This window comes from Nomascus leucogenys, chromosome 5, assembly GCF_006542625.1.
Source record: "Nomascus leucogenys isolate Asia chromosome 5, Asia_NLE_v1, whole genome shotgun sequence".
In the NCBI taxonomy this organism is placed as follows: domain Eukaryota; kingdom Metazoa; phylum Chordata; class Mammalia; order Primates; family Hylobatidae; genus Nomascus; species Nomascus leucogenys.
The window spans coordinates 96,281,448-96,293,469 of NC_044385.1; positions in this window are offsets into that span (position 1 = coordinate 96,281,448).

The window sequence follows — 12,022 nt, forward strand, 5'->3', positions numbered from 1 at the left end:
CCCAGGAATATCTTTCTCAAGGAGCTGGGATTCATCTCAAAATGTAATCATCAAGAAAGACAGTGCCCCTATCTCCCAGGCTCTGTGGAAGGATAGGGGTCTACATTTGATAAGTACTAATCAGCAAACACAGTTGGCCTTCCCCATGAAAACTCCAGTATTTTTCCATTAGCTCACTGCAGCCTTTAAAAATCCTTCTGCCTTTTATTTCTGTGGAGTTGAGGTCAATCCCTCTACCCCATTGTAATAATCTTGAATAAAGTCTACCTTACCTTTTAAATGTGTATAGTGCAATTTTTCTTTCACAGTGATGATATTTAGATTATATCTGCACAACCTATCTTTCAAACACTCAGCTTTCTAACACAATTATAAATATAAGAATATCCTTTTTTGGCAATTTCACTGAAACACAGGCTAAAATTATACCAATCAATTACATGCTAACACTATGTATATATATGATAAAACCAATATGCTCATTAGTATAAATTATTTCTGCTTCCTTAGAAGAAATACCTTTTCCAACTAGTGATGATCTGTCTTAGTATTTTTCAACTTTCTGATGGGCTTATTGGGATGTAACCCTATTGTAAGTCAAAGAGCCTCAGGACTTATGATGGTTCACCTTATGACTTACTGATTTTACAAAGGGTTTATCCAGGCATTAAGTGCATTTTTTATTTACAATATTTTTTAAATTTATGATAGTATTTCCAGGACATACTCCCATCAGAAGCTGAAGAGTATCTATATTATAATCTAATATTTTAACACAGTATTTGATAATATTGGACACCATCTATATTAATCATACTGTAAGTACATAGAAAGATAATAATAAAAATATTTAAAACGTTACAAAGTTAAACCTTCTATCAAATATGCATCAAATATATATGGAAGGGAGGTAATTAACATTTATTTAAAATTTATTAAACCAGGTCCTCTTTTATATTATCTTGTGTAATCTTCTCAATTACACTTCACTTATATAAATTGATATCAAAATGTTTGACAAAAAATTAAACATATAATTTAAGATAGGCTGGGATGTGTTAGCATATTTTAAAATAATCCATAGTCTCATCAGTTCATCGCCTTAAATGTTTGTTTCTTCTTCACACGGAGGCCTCAGACATATAGCCCTGTGTTTCTAAGACTACTAACGGAAGGAAGGGGAGTGAAGAACTAAGCACTGGCTCCTAAATGCCTCCTGGCAAAAAGGATGGATATCCATCTACTGTGCTTAAATGTTATGGTCCAAATAAACCACGTGGCCACATTTAAGTTCAATGATGTGAATAAATTTCATCCCTGCATGTTCCCAGAAGTGGTGAGCCACAATGTCTAACATCCATTTTCATATTTACAGTTACTTGCCTGGAATTAATTACTTTATTTTTAAAATACAGCAATTGAACTAGAAACTTAACATATGACACACATGTAATTTTAAGTTCTAACAAAAATTCAGTCTGACTTTCTAAACTCTTAGCTAGATGCCAGAGATAACAATCGTGTATTGATTATCGTGGTTTCACATTTATATTTTTTTAGTTTGTTTGATTTGAAAGTAAACATTAAACAGAAAATTTAAATAGGAACTTAGTACAAGGACTGTTGAATTGGAAACACAAATTTCATATCCTTAGTTATTGTCTTTCCATTTATTTGGCTATTTTAACATTTTATAGCTCGTGACATTTTCCTACAATGAAATCACTGGCTTGTGATAATCTGAAGCTCACTTGTGATATTGGTTATTATAATTCTTTTCCATTTGCAATGTTTTCATTTTAGTATTGCTTGAAAATAGAACCTAAGAGTAGTAGGTTGCAGATTTCATATTCCCCTTTCTCCTATTTTTCCTATCTATATTGGCTATTTTGTTGAAATACAAGTCTGTATCATTTCAGTAGTATATAATTATGAGAAAATTCTATTTTTTATCCAACGTACTTTCATTTTAACTTCTTATGCAGAGATATCCTGAAAGGATATTAATATTCATCCAAAAGAAACTAAAATTACTAAAAGTAAAAAACTAAAGGTATCAGGACTCTGAAAAAACTCTCTAGAATTTACTCTCAAATACTTGCAGATATTTACAAATTGTTTTCCCAAAGAACATAGCCATATTCTCTGTTGCAAATGAATACATACACCCACACAGTCAAGTCCAAGAGAAAATAGATGTCTCACAGAATAATTCCCCGTGCTACTTTTATAGTTATTTTTAAACTTACAGGTTTTCTTCATCCTCATATTGGCCCTTTCAAAAAGAACTGCAGCTCCCCGTCCCATACCACATCAGCTAGGGCTTTACTCACATCAGTCTTCACTGGTTTTCTGCTTCTGTTTTTCACCTTGGCATTGATGATTCTCTGACCTACAGCAATGTTCACAAGTTTCTAGGTAAATACATCTTTAGACCTTTATTGCCTTCAAGCAGATGTCCCGGTTCTCCTTCCATTCATGATCAAACCTCCTGAAAGCGCAGTCTACACACACACTGCCTCATCTTCTTGCCCCTTCCCATGCCATGTCCATTCAATTTCGTTCTTTTCACCAAACTCTAATTAAACCGTATCTTTTTTAAAACCAGTATCACTAGCACTCTCTCTAGGACCACTAAATTGTCAAACGCAACGTGTCTTTCACTGCCTACATCCTACCTAGGCAACCTTGAGAATTTGGGTCCAGCAATTTAGTTTGTGGCTTTCAAATTTCTGTTTCAAGGAAACAACCTCCTAACATTTTCCGCACAGGGCATTCACTCATTGCCAAAGTTTTGGGGTTCCCGTCATCAGTCAGTATTTGTTTTATTCTTCTTTTTACACATTTTAGCCCCCAAATTTGTCGTAGCGTGTTTTTTTCCTTCTGTCAGTATTTATTTATTTATTTTAAATTTTTGTTTGTTTGTTTTTTGAGATGGAGTTTCACTCTTTTTGCCCAGGCTGGAGTGCAATGGTGCGATCTTGGCTCACTGCAACGTCCACCTCCTGGGTTCAAGTGATTCTCCTGCCTCAGCCTCCCAAGTAGCTGGGATTACAGGTGTGCGCCACCACACCCAGCTAATTTTTTGTATTTTTAGTAGAGACAGGGTTTCACTATGTTGGCCAGGCTGGTCTTAAACTCCTGACCTCGGGTGATCCACCCACCTTGACCTCCCAAAGTGCTGGGATTACAGGCCTGAGCCACCATGCTCAGCCCTCCTTTGTCAATAATTTAAGATGCCAGGCCAGGCATGGTGGCTCATGCCTTAATCCCTGCACTTTGGGAGGCCAAGGCAGGCGGATCACGAGGTCAGGAGATCGAGACCATCCTGGCTTGCACAGTGAAACTCCATCTCTACTAAAAATACAAAAAATTAGCCAGGCATGGTGGCACGCACCTGTAGTCCCAGCTACTTGGTGAGCTGAGGCAAGAGAATGGTGTGAACCCGGGAGGCAGAGCTTGGAGTGAGCTGAGATCATGCCACTGCACTCCAGCCTGGGCGACAGAGTGAGACTCCATCAAAAAAAAAAAAAAAAAAAAAGCCAATTTGTCTTATTGCATAGATATTTGTTCATTCTTTCTTTCTGATATGCAAAAGTTTAATGTGTTTTTTCTTGTTCTGTTTTCTTTTCCACTAAAATAATACTATGTTACTACTTAATTATCATCCTTCTAGTAATTATATTCTTCTCAAAATCTTCAACCCTTTTTTGTAATGGTAGATTGTGTTGTATTTCTCCTAAATTACAAAATGAAAAGTTCATTCCTCCTAATATATTCTTCAATTTGATATTTGCCATTAGATATAACTAGTGAAAAGCATTCATTTTTAGTCCAAAATGAAGTGTTTGTCTAGAAATGCCTCCTACAAATCAGGACATTATCGTATAAGGCAAAAGTGTTTATCTGTCCATATGGAGTCACAACATATATGAGAAATTCTGGTGTTTATCATGGTCTCTCAAATGTGTTTCCCATTTACTTTACAGTGCTTTTTAACCCTCTCTGGGCCAGCAGGCTGTTTCATGCTTCCTAGTTCCATGATTCCAAACATAAAGGCTTTAACATGGGTAACTAAAGTGCACATCCAAGACATTAGTTTATGTGTGTATGTCTTTTTCATTTCTCAGAAGCATTTTTTTTCTAGTCCCTTGTCCTTCTCAATCTGGTAAGAGTTTTTAGATGTTACCTTATGGCAGACAGACTAGAAGTGTACATCTTTATAGCTGTTGTCTTTGGAAGGACCAAATTAACATTTTTTTAGAAATATTTTAAGAAAATAAATGATAGGACCAAAGCATTTATGGACATAAAGAAATGCCTTTGAAGAAGCAACAAAATAATTCTACATTTTCAGTCTATTGTTGATAGACTATAAAGAGATTCCTCAGAAGACTAGATATACAAAGATAGTGATGTTTTTAGATACTTTAGAATTCTTGGTATTCTGGCAGGTCTATGAGCTGAGTAGCAGAACTTGTGCAAGAGAAAAATCTTAAAGAAAAATCTAGGTTGGCCTGCAAAAGAATTCTTAAAAAATCATTATATAGCAGCAGAAGATTTCAGGTCTGGATGTGCCTAAAGATTTGGTCAATGCAGATGATAATATTAACATACGATTTGATAGTCATATATATTGGTCTTATCTCCAATTGCACTTGACACTATTCCCCGAAACCTGATATGATCCAAGCCAAGAGGCCTCCCCACAAAGTAAAACTTATATTTAAAGTAGATAAGATAGGGGTAGGAATTGTGTTTAATTATAGAGGATGAAGAAATCTTCCATGTCCGAATTTTGAGACAGCTGATATTCCCAGTGTTGGTGTGTAATTTCTCCAAGCAGTTGGTGGTCAAGCTTAGAATGTTTCCTTCTCTACTTGAAATGTCACTCACACCCATTCCCCAAAAGCAAGAGGGAAGCAGCTGGGATACAGGATACTCCTGGTGCAAAATCCAGGTGATATCCTTGCAAAGTATGAACATAAAATGAGATGATCCCATGATGAACTGTGGGTTCCTAACAACACCAAGAAACAGAGAGAGTCTAAGGACTCCTCCTCAAGCCCTTTGCTCTACACTAGTTAGGTTTCCTTTTGACAATATTTCATTTTGTATAGAATTATTCTTGACTTTTTTTTTTTTTACTTTGCCACCAATTATATTGCTAGGGGAAAATAGATCATTAATAAGTACTCATGTCATAAATTCTGTCAGCCCTTAGATTTTAATTGTTAATGTATTGTAGCTGAAAAAATGTTAATCTATGACACTAGTGACCAGGAAATCCAGAGTGACAATAATTGAAATGCTTGGATAATTGCAATATATACACACTCATACATAAATACTTTAATACACATACACACAACACATTTTGAGCTCCAAGTGCAAAATTTTCCGTAAGTCAAAGATATTTATTAAAGGTCACTGAAGGGTATAATTCATCATCTGTCATACAGGACGATTCATTTTCAGTACTTATATAATCACCAATTAAAATATAAGAAGTATTATAATAACCCCAAATCTCCTTTTGTTCCAATAAACTTTTAATTTTAAAATAGCTGTAAATTTCCAGAAAGATTTATGGAGTACTCCTGTATATTCCTTACCAAGCATACACTGTTGCTTACATTACCATGGTACAATTGTCACAACTAACCAACTTTGGCATGTTACTCTTAAGTAAACCCCTACTTTATTTTTTTATTTTTTTACTAGTTTTTTACATTCATGTCATTTTTTTTCTATTTCAGGTTTCCTTCTAGGTTACCTTATTGCATTTATTTCACTTAGTCATCATGTCTCTTTAAGCTCTTCTGGCCTGTGACAGTCATTTTTTCTTTTTCATAACCTTGACAATTTTGATGAGTGCGACTCAGATATTTTGTAGAATGTTTCTCAATTTTGGTCTGTTTGAGATTTTTTTGATTATATTGGGCTTTAAGTTTTGAGAGAAAAACACCGTTTAGACGAAATTCCCTTCTGATTACATCATATCGGGTTTACATGATACAACATGACAACGTGGTCGATGTAAACCTTAGTCACTGACTTAGGTAGTGTTTGCCAGGTTTTTCCTCTGTAAAATTACTTCTAGCTCCTATGCCACCTTCACCCTCCCACGCCTTTGCATACACTTTTCTTTGGAAGAAAGTAGCTGAGTACAGCCCATGCTGGTGGAGTGGGAGAGGATTTAGCTCCACTACTTGGAGGTGCACTTATATGAATTGTGTGGAATATTTCTACATGGAAGATTTATCTGTTGTCCCATATTTATTTATTTGATTCTTCATTTATATCAATATAGATTCATAAATATGTATTTTATGCTTTGTGCTATAATCCAGTTCATTATAAATGCTATTCAAAATATATGCTATTTATTTTGTTGCTCAAATTGTTTCAGCTTTGGACATTGGAAGCTCTTTCAGGTTTATAATTATGTCCCTTAGACATGGCTCTGCATTTTTATTTTTTAACAGTTTTACATTTTTTGTGACGAAAAGGTGCTCCAACCGCATATTGTATTTCCTCACCAGTCTTTAAATCCAGCCAATCATCCACAGAACCCTTATTATTTTTATAGAGCATAACATTAGAAACCAAATTCAGGGCATTGTTGGTGTTCATTTCTGCCAGGGTGTATAATTCTTTTTCAAAGCACCTTATCTGATATTTGTATATATAACAGCAAATCATTTTTAAACTAAAACTATGAATGATTTAATAGTAATAAATGCGTCTTAGAGGCATTGAAGGTAGAAAGTGAGGTTAAACTATTATTTTTGAAGTGGCCCAAATTCTTATTAATTACCATTTCATTTATTAGTATGTACCATCAAAAAAAAAAAAAAAAACCTGGACCTGAATCAAAGTTCAAGCCCAGGTTTCTTGTTTTTGAAGGCTACATCATTTGAGTAGCCAAAGATTTATCAAGGGAATTAGAGATTATCTAGATGAATATTTCTAGTTTATAAAGTGTTAAATGTGGACATCAGAGGTTATAACAAACACCCATTGTCATGGGACAGATTATTGAAAAAATGAGACTGGATCTTAGGTCATGTAGGTTCCCAGTTAGTTGGCCTTTCACAAAGCAATACAAAATCCCTACAGTATAAATCCCTTTTATAAAATTATCAATGATGCTAACTCTAATGCCTAGTTTTTAGAATTTTTTAAGAAAAAAAAATGAATGAATGTATGAGGATACATATCAGTGCAAAATAGAAATATAAAAAAATGACTTTCCTTATCCTAAAACAATTGTTCTATACATCCAAAGTGAATGAGAAAATTAAAATATATAGTGTCACAGTTATGCCCCAGAGGGTTTATATGCATCACAACTGTCTAAATAAAGGTGTTACTATGTTCATTTTACAAATATGTAAACTTTAAAACAGAGAGTTTAATTAACATATACAGGATCGCTCACTTTGTAAGCTCTTACAAACTGAATTCAAAATTTTTCCCCACTTCAAAACCTTTAATTTTTTCATTACTTCAAGATTCCTGTTATACTTCTTTAAGATATTTGGTTTAGAAAGAACTTAACGGAAGTAATCTTTCTACTTTACAACAACCCGTATCTTGCTTTTTCACAGACTATGTATCTTATATTGCTTTGTATTACAGTTATTTATGAGCAACTTTCATCTCTTCTTGTCAATTATCTGCTCCTTAAGGGCATTTCTTTGTTACGTGCCTTACACATAACATAGAATATACAAGGAATGTGATAAGATTCTTGAATGAGTGAACATTCTTCCCTATGGAAAGAAAAATACTGAAGTTATAATCAAGTGAAAGGAAATACAATAAAATAAAAATCCTCTGAATACTTTTTTGCATAGTGAATTGTTCATGAAAAAGTAGAAAATTTCTGATTCACTGAATACTTTAACAAAGAAGGTTTAGATTACTTGAATGCTAATACAATTTTAAAATTGAACTCGACATTATTACTATGCATATTGTTTAAATCAGGGCGATATTATAGCTAACAGCAACTGAAGGCCATATTCAGAGTTTGGCCAAATTATACAAACAGAAAACCTTCAGTTGGGCATCCACTGGGCTCTTTGATACATCAGTTACATCTTCAAGGGCCCTTGCCTGCTTTCTCTATTCTATCATGGCCTTGACTTTTATCACCAGGTTTGTCATCTAATGTTTGAAAGATCAATGCCTCAGCTCTAAATGTTGGATCTTCTCACATAACAATATTCTGAATAGTAAAAGGTGGTAGTAAGAGAAAACGAGTTTTCTTCTTATAGAAATCTCTTTTTCTGGGAAGAATAATTTTTCTAGAAGTTTCTAATTAGTCTTCCTCTTAGATCTTATTGGTGAAAGCTAGGTTACATGACCGCACCTAAATCAACCATTACTGAAAGGAATATGGTTAGTATAATGGGGTCTGCCAATCACAATTCACAACCAAGACAGGACTGTAGTAGTGAAGAAAGGGTTATTGCTGTGATACAGAGATCCCACATCTATATTAGACAAGGGCAACAGCTACGAACAAGAATCAAAGAGGCAAACTAGAGAACTGACTTCAGGATAGAAGAGAGCCTCAGACTTAGTTCCAGGATTTGAGGGCTATGATCCAGAGTTCTAATGGGTTTGGTGGTGTTCATCTTTAGAAGGGTGGTAGCAACACCCAAGTTCTAGGCAAGATTTTGGTGACCAGGTAGTATAATTGACCTAGGTGAAAACAAGAATTTAGCCAACAGCTGGGTCAAAAAGTTAAAGAATGGTCTGCTACAAAATGAGAGATAATTAAGCCAGGATATCTGTCAAAGCCCTACTCAAGAGAACTCAAACCCATGTCCTGACCAATCACCAACCATATCTAAGAAGAATCCCTTAGCCCACATTGGAAATGGGGCAAGGTACTCCAGCAGCACAACTGGAAAACAGGTAGCGAGGTTCTGAAGTCAGAGGCAATGTGGGTTTAATTAAGGCAGAAAACATAAACCACTGTCCTATCCCACCAAGAAGGACAGGATTTCTTAAAATAAAATCTAGACTTGGTTTTCATTTTGCCATGCATGTTGTGAATTGAGCTGTTAGCCTGAATGGTTCTACCACCTGTGGCAGTACCAGCCAGTACCAGCACATTTTATAAAATGATTACTTTTTAGTGCTAATATGTCTCAGACACTGTACAAATACATGATTAATCTGTCTCCAAATTTTGTAAGGTAACTTTTATTATTGCCCTTCTTCAACTGAAGAAAATGAGGCCAGGACTTAAAATCCCAAAAGTGAAACCTTAAGTGATGAGGACCTAGATATGACCCCAGTTCTACTGAGTTCTAAAGCCTGTGATATAACCTAGATGCTGCATGCCTTTTATGGCTTGTCAAGCCCTGATTTACACATACCAGTTTCAGTTTCTGTTTCTATTGGAACTTCATGGGCTCCATTAATTAGTCTGGTGGCTTAAAAAACAGGCAGGATATGTGTTAGAAGACCATGAAAAGCTATGTAGACAGCTACTGTATTGTCACAGCCAGCAAGCAGTTGACTTCACCCCATTTGGCCTCTTCCCCTCTGAAGATCATCTCCAAAACATGGAAGCTTTGCAGATTTGTGTTAGCAAAAAGAGCAGACTTGACCTGTAATTTTGAGTGGCACTTAGAATTGTTCACTGGATCCCAAAATGAAATTCTAGAGTTTCAATTAAAGGAAGACCTGCAATATCATATTTAATCAACACGTTTTAATCAGACAGGTTCATTGTTAGGCAGAAAAATATAGGTATCTTAATTTATGGATATCTGTTAGTGCAACAAAGTATGCATAAAATGTTAAATTGTTTTTCTATATGAATTTTATGAATTTAAATAGTCTCTGGGTACTAGTCTTATACTCCAAATTTGAGACATATACCAGGACAGGAAAAAATTAAAATGCTTAGAGAAAAGATGATTTCAGCTAGAACTAGAGTGGTCAATTTTGCAGAGCAGCATTTTAAACATCAATTTGTGATTTTGTCTGCCAGAAATTCAAATCAGCCATCCCATTTCATGAAACTGTGAGTCTTAACCTTTTCTCACAGAAAAACATGCCAATTTTTGAACTATGGACTGAATTAACAAAAATGTAACTACACAAGAAATAATATATTATTAATGCATATGCAAAATGTTTTATTAATATTCTAATTATCAATAAATTATTAAATATAAGAACATAATTAAAACAATTAAAATACCCTAATAGAAAATGCTCATTATTTGCAAAAAAGGTGATACATTCTATTCACATATTTCAGAAGGGAAAGGAAGTAACTTTTATGGATTGTTTATAATTCCCTCAATTAAAAATACATATGGGCTAATCAATAGTATAACTTATTGGTAAATCATTTTACTTGTGATTTTTAGAGATAAGGAGCTTCTTCTCTGGACTTTGAGAGGCCAATAATAATCAGAATAAGAACTGCACATTAAGTAATTCCTGTGTGCCAGATGGTTTTTGAAAGGATATGATGAGTTCCCTAAATATGTGACATTTGTGCAGTAATGTAAGAGAGAGTGTTAGTTCCACATGATATTAATACTAATATTTTTGCATAAGCATTATGAACAGACTAGCTCCAATATTTGTAATAATATCCCTATAAAAGAAATATTATTACCCAAACCAGTTCACAGATTACAAAGCTGACTTTTAAAGAAGTTGCAAAATGAGCCCAAGGTAAGTAGAAGAGCAGTGATTTGAAGCAGTTGGGCTCCAGAGTCTATGAATTCAAACATTAAGCCACAAGATATTGCTTGATTTGAAGATGGACTACTGAAGTCCAAGGGTTAGACAGCTATGGGAGAAGCAAATTTAAAGACACAGGCCAAGCACAGTGCATTTTCATGGAGAATCAATTTTGCTAAAACATCTGGGGAGTTTTAATTTTATATTTGGGGAAATGGAGATTTGTCATAATATGAAATGCAAATTTTTGTTGATTTGTAAGCAAAAACAGAGTATTTAAAATAAAATGTAGGCTTCAGCCTCTATATACACCATGGTGACAAAGTAACATTTTACAATTATCAGAATGATTTTAGTAGTTTGTAGGAAGCTCAGGTTCAGGGAATGCTTATGGAATAAGTGTGTGTGCCCTTCTATTATACAATTAAAACTCCAGTTTAACCCCCCATGTGATACTCTTTGGAGGCGGGCCTTTTCGAGGTAACTAGGTCATGAGTGTGGAGTCTCCATGAATGGAATTAGTAGTACTCTATAAGAAGAGACCAGAGAGCTACATCGCATTCTTTCTGCCATGTAAGTATACAACCAGAAGCCAGCAGACTGAAACCCAGAAGACAAATCCCAGCTGAGCCCTATCACTCTGACCCCTTGATCTCAGACTTCTAGACCCCAGAACTGTGAGAAATAAATCTGTTGTTTATAAGCCAGTAAGTCTATGAAAGTTTGTTATAGCAGTCCACACAAACCAAAACAATTCCTAATAAAAACAACTACTTAATGCATATTTCTTTTTTTTTTATTTTTTCTGAGACAGGATCTTGCTCTCAGGAAGAAATAAAAGGCATCCAAATCAGTAAAGAGGGAGTCAAACTGTCACTGCTTGCTGACGATATGATTGTTTACCTCGAAAACCCTAAAGACTCCTCCAGAAAGCTCCTAGAACTGACATAAGAATTCAGCAAAGTTTCTGGATACAAGATTAACGTACACAAATCAGTAGCTCTTCTACACAACAACAGCAACCAAGTGGAGAATCAAATCAAGAACTCAACCCTTTTTACAATAGCTGCAAAAAAAAAAAAATTAGGAATATACCTAGGAGGCTAAAGACCTCTACAAGGAAACCTAAAAAACACTGCTGAAAGAAATCATAAATGCCACATACATAAATGGAAATACATCCCATGATCATGGATGGGTAGAATCAATATTGAGAAAATGACCACAATGCCAAAAGCAATCTACAAATTCAATATAATCTTCATCAAAATACCACTATAATTCTTGACAGATTTAG